This window comes from Dendrobates tinctorius, unplaced genomic scaffold, assembly GCF_039654945.1.
Source record: "Dendrobates tinctorius isolate UK_male_01 unplaced genomic scaffold, ASM3965494v1 ptg000362l, whole genome shotgun sequence".
Lineage (NCBI taxonomy): Eukaryota > Metazoa > Chordata > Amphibia > Anura > Dendrobatidae > Dendrobates > Dendrobates tinctorius.
In genome coordinates, this window is record NW_027362028.1 from 2246085 (window position 1) to 2252129 (window position 6045).

Consider the following 6045-nt stretch of genomic DNA (forward strand, 5'->3'; position numbering starts at 1 on the left):
CATAATGCTTTGTCTGGCTATACTTGATCATGCTATCAGAATCTGTTGTCCAGATTTTCTCTAATCATTCCAGGGTCATGTGGTCTTACTCAAGTAGAACTTTATGTTATTTCTACACACCGACCTTCACCATATGGCGTTCATATTCCCTACATTTATCTATATAGCATGAGCCCTCTGATTTGGCAATCCCTTATTGCTTCTTAGAGCTAATACATGACTTTGCACTTTACTGCGCACGCGCGAGCACCCCGCGCCATTTTTTGGGTGGATTTCCCTTGCAGGGCGACATTGCAGCCATTATATGACACTGCGCTGTACTGCACATGGAATCAAAAATAAATGAAACGGCCAGCAGTCAAAAATGTCACATAAAATCAATACTTTATTAATGATCTATAATTGGACAAAGGTACATGAGAGGGGGGGAAAAAGGAATCACCAAAGGCTAGACAAAAGGCCTAGTATGTCACCCACATCGAACAGGATAACAACCCCGTATGGTCACAGTAATCAGGAGTTCATGCAAAGTAGCCCCATAATTGGTAAATAAAATATACATTAGCATGATAACCAGGGGCACCAGGAACTAACTGACAGTAACGAATATATATAATAGAGAACAAATGTTCAAATAATATGGACCTACACAGGGTCTATAGTATTACCTGGACGAAGTGGAAATGAAGCATACAGCGGCCAAGACCCCGACGCGCGTTTCGGAGCGTACTGCTCCTTCCTCAGGGGGCATGGCTGGCATAATCAATGATTGGAGTTTATAACGTGCCAGCTCTGCAATTATTGGATGCGCCGGCTGCATGTCATGACTGAGGTAGCGCTCTCCTCTAGACGAAGTGGAAACACGCGGGCCCCACGTGATCCGGAACGTCAGAGGGAGGAACCACCAACAGGCCGACCAGTCAGCGCATAGACATAACCGGAAGTGCAATATCCGCCATTTTGGAAAAGGGTAAGTGGAAGGGAATGGACAAACAATAAATAAAACAGACAAAGTAGAGAAAAACAATTTGAGTAAGCCGGACATCAAGTAACAGTATATAGAGGCATGTATAGTTACAGTGCCAATAACTAAACACGAAGTGGGGAGGAAAATGCTTTCCACCTATATCAATGTGTGGAAGTCCTGGCACGAACCACACATACATCCATGAATGAAATTAAAAAACAGACAATGTAAATTGTCGCAGAAGGGTTACCGCATAACAAATTCTACATAAAATGTCAATAGTTAATGATTGATCATAATAGTATTCATGGTGGGTAACATGTACAGTGCACATCTGTCAGGTGGACTAATAACAAAAATAGAGATGGCATCATAACATATGGTGACATGTACACATAAAAAACCACAGCCAATGCAATATATGTAAAAAACAATAAAGGCATATGGAGAGCCAATGTGTAACAAGATGTTACCCCAAATGGGCATACATATGTCAGCATATATATTTGTGCGCTACGTACATCGTTATATGTACACATATAACACGCACGCAACTTGATCGAATCAATGTCCAAAAAGGAACATGCCCATAAAAGGGGATACCCCAAAAGACCATTGTTATACGTAAAAAGAATTGTACACACAAGCGCACAAAATGCAGAATTGGACCGATAACCACATTAACAAAAAAGATTAAATTGTCCATATGGCATACTGAATTAGCCACAAAAAAGAAAGACAGTTATCTTCTTGAAAGCATCTTCATTGATGATATTCTGGCCAGCACAACAACTTGTTGTTAAAAGACATTCCTCCAACAATTTCCAAATCATCCATACTGCACAGTCCGATATTTCAAAAGACGTGCCTAGATGTTAAAGAGAAATGAAATTAAAATCAATAAAAGGCAACAAAACACCAATAAACAAAACCAAAGAAAGCCGCAGTGATATCGCTAATGTTCAGCAGGCGGGGACTATAAAAACGGAGCATAGGATATGTTCTCATTTAGACCATTTGGATACATGGTACCTAGTCTCCATATCCACCGAGTCTCAAGTTGAGCCAGGCGACCAGACAACTTACCACCCCTTATATTTATTTTAAGGGAATCAATACCCCGAATCCTAAGTAGTGCAGAATTGCACTGATGGTACTCCTTAAAATGTCTGGGCAACGTTTTTAAAAGGGAGTCATCAGTACAGGTCAGAGCGGCCTGTATACCTAGAACATGTTCCCTTGTACGGACTTTAAGCTGCCTTGTGGTCATGCCCACATAAATTAATCCACAGGGACACGTAGCATGGTATACCATATATCGAGTGATGCACGATATCCGACACTTGATCTTGAATGTTTTTGTACCATCATGATTGACAAACGAGTTACAGCGCTCGATGTTCGGACAGGCCACACATTTACCACATGGCGAGCAGCCATGCCCAACTGGAAACGCATCCAAAAAGGTGGACGCCAGACGGTGGACATAATGACTAGTAACCAGCTTGTCCCGTAAGTTGCTGGCTCGTCTGAATGTAATGGGGGGAGACTTAGGAAGAAATTTAGCTAAAATGGGATCAGCCTTGAGAATAGGCCATACCTTCCTCATTGCCGTCCGAACCATCTCATGTAACGGGTGAAAGGAGGTAATAAACCTCACGGTGTTAAAATTTTTATGTTTCGTCAATTGGGCATTCCTGTAAAGGAGATCATCACGAGTCGAATATTTAGCACGTTGATAGGCTTTCTTGACACAGCGTTTACTATACCCGCGTGACAGGAATCGTGCTTGTAATTCCTTAGCTCTACTGTAAAAATCATTATCTGAAGAGCAAATTCGACGTAACCGCAAAAACTGACCCACAGGGATAGCCTTAATGAGATGGTGCGGATGGCAAGAGGAGGCATGGAGGAGAGAATTAGTAGCAGTTTCTTTGCGGTAAATGTCTGTCTGGATATTCCCATCTCCATCCTTCTTAATATTAACATCAAGGAAGTTGATTTTAAATGAATCCCATGTCAGAGTAAGTTTGATGTTATAGTCATTGGAATTCAAAGAGGACACAAATTGCATGAGGTCGACGGAACTACCCTGCCAGACAAACAAGATATCGTCGATATAGCGCGCCCAAAATGGAACACGGTCTATCGACCCCTGTCCGTCAGACAGGAAGAGGTCCCTCTCCCACAGCCCCAGGAAGAGGTTGGCATAGGAAGGCGCAAAGGCCGCCCCCATGGCAGTCCCCTGGAGCTGCAGGTAAAAGGACCCCTTGAACACAAAAAAGTTGTGCGTGAGAGTGAACTCTAATAGCTCCAGGATGAGGTCCCTAAGTCCCAGCGGGATCGTAGATGTGTTAAGAAAAAACTGAACTGCCCGCAGGCCGTCTAGATGTCTAATGCTCGTATATAGGGACTCAACATCCACAGAAGCCAGAAGAGTATCACTCTCCAGACATAGTCCGTCGACCTTACGCAATAGATCACCCGTGTCCTTGAGGAAGGAGGTTAAGCTGGTAACCAGCGGCTGAAGAAGATGGTCAATCCATTTATTAACATTTTCGAGAAAGTTCCCCCTCCCCGAAACTATAGGTCTACCAGGTGGACAGTTAATATTCTTATGGATTTTGGGCAAGAGGTAGAATGTAGAAATAGTAGGTTCTTTGACGATGAGTGATGAAGCCAGCTGTTTTGTGACAATGCCATCGACTATGGCTTTATCAAGAATCTTATCCAATTTTGCAACAAATGCCGAGAGGGGGTTATACGTAAGCTTCCTGTAGCAAACTGGATTATCCAGCTGCGGAAATGCCTCCCTCTCGTACATTTGTGTTGGCCAGATCACCACATTGCCACCTTTATCGGCTGGCTTTAACACCACATCTGTCAAATTTTTAAGGTGATGTAACCTCATCCTTTCATCACCAGTCAGATTATCACCTCTGCCAAACTTAGGAATTTTTCTAAAATCCTCAGTCACCACCCGCACAAATAGATCTATACTTGGACACGATGTAAGGGGGGGAAACTTTGTCGAACGTGGACGGATGGATGCAGGAATCTTACCATGGTCATCATCATGTTCAGCCGCTAGTTCCTCTAGAGTCCTTATTGCCTCCTGTTCTTCCTCTGTAGGAAAGAGATGGTGTAGATCATTATTAAAGAAATGCCTTTTAAACAATAAGGATCTTGCAAATAAATTTAGATCTTTAACCGCCGAAAAGGTGTCAAAATTAGAAGTGGGTGAAAAAGTGAGACCTCTCCCCAATAAGGATAGGTCCACCTCAGAAAGATTGTAATTACTAAGATTAATCACCTTATTATCTCTCCTGTTGGTATCCGATTGATTTGCAAGGCGTCTTTTGTAAGGGTGAAAAGAGTGATCCCTTAGTCTGTGAGACCCATCTATTCCATAAGAAGAGACCGAAGTCTGAGATGTATCAGAAAGGCCACTTAGGGATGAGACTGAAATATCAGAGGTGGTACGATGAAGTTTGGAATTGTTCACACTCCTCCACAGATAGACCTTCTTATTTTGATAGTCTCTAGAATCTCTATTAAATTTGGACAGCTGATTTTCTTTGATATTTTTGACCAATAAGTCCATGGCCTTGTCCAATTCTGATTCGAAGACTTTAACTCTATCAGCAGGGCAATCCCTCCGTATCTCTTCCTGAAATAAGTCAATGGATTTGTCCAGTGTTTCTATATTCACCGTATTAGAATTAATAAGAAGTTGTAAAAATACTAGGGAGCATGTATTACATGCTTCTTCCCATTTATTGGTAAATTTGTCATCCTCTATTGGAAAAGTGGGGATCACTTTTACACGTAATCCTCTTGGGATCATATTACTCGCTACATACTTCTCCAAAAATGCTCTGTTCCACCATAGTCTGGATCTCTTAAGTAATAGTGTTTTAACATTTTGAAATTTAGTGTCCCAATTGAAAGTACCCGCCTGCTGAACAGTGCCCCCCCCAGGCCCAAAAACCTGGTCCACTTGATCGAGCCAAGTCTTTTCTTTAGCTCGAAAATCCATATTGTCCACAATTAGGCCACCTGTGCATAACACAGTAAAAATACAATAAATGAAAATTGTGGAATACATTATGTGCATGGGACCAAAAGAATCTCAATTAGTCACATGGCAGATATATATAAAACCAGTACACATGCACATGAAGGACAAATAGTCTGGACAACTGCAATCACAAGGAATCAAAAATAAATGAAACGGCCAGCAGTCAAAAATGTCACATAAAATCAATACTTTATTAATGATCTATAATTGGACAAAGGTACATGAGAGGGGGGGGGAAAGGAATCACCAAAGGCTAGACAAAAGGCCTAGTATGTCACCCACATCGAACAGGATAACAACCCCGTATGGTCACAGTAATAAGGAGTTCATGCAAAGTAGCCCCATAATTGGTAAATAAAATATACATTAGCATGATAACCAGGGGCACCAGGAACTAACTGACAGTAACGAATATATATAATAGAGAACAAATGTTCAAATAATATGGACCTACACAGGGTCTATAGTATTACCTGGACGAAGTGGAAATGAAGCATACAGCGGCCAAGACCCCGACGCGCGTTTCAGAGCGTACTGCTCCTTCCTCAGGGGGCGTGGCTGGCATAATCAATGATTGGAGTTTATAACGTGCCAGCTCTGCAATTATTGGATGCGCCGGCTGCATGTCATGACTGAGGTAGCGCCCTCCTCTAGACGAAGCGGAAACACGCGGGCCCCACGTGATCCGGAACGTCAGAGGGAGGAACCACCAACAGGCCGACCAGTCAGCGCATAGACATAACCGGAAGTGCAATATCCGCCATTTTGGAAAAGGGTAAGTGGAAGGGAATGGACAAACAATAAATAAAACAGACAAAGTAGAGAAAAACAATTTGAGTAAGCCGGACATCAAGTAACAGTATATAGAGGCATGTATAGTTACAGTGCCAATAACTAAACACGAAGTGGGGAGGAAAATGCTTTCCACCTATATCAATGTGTAGAAGTCCTGGCACGAACCACACATACATCCATGAATGAAATTAAAAAACAGACA

The 6045-nt window shown here is 42.2% G+C and overlaps 1 long non-coding RNA gene across 1 annotated transcript; it reads right to left on the bottom strand.

Moving 5' to 3' along the window:
• Positions 1-367: 367 nt before the first annotated feature.
• Positions 368-4112, bottom strand: LOC141075574 (uncharacterized). The gene is made up of 2 exons (XR_012227300.1): positions 4031-4112; positions 368-1835 (listed from the first exon to the last, which is right to left on the bottom strand). It is a non-coding gene; the product is annotated as an uncharacterized lncRNA (long non-coding RNA).
• Positions 4113-6045: the final 1933 nt, after the last annotated feature.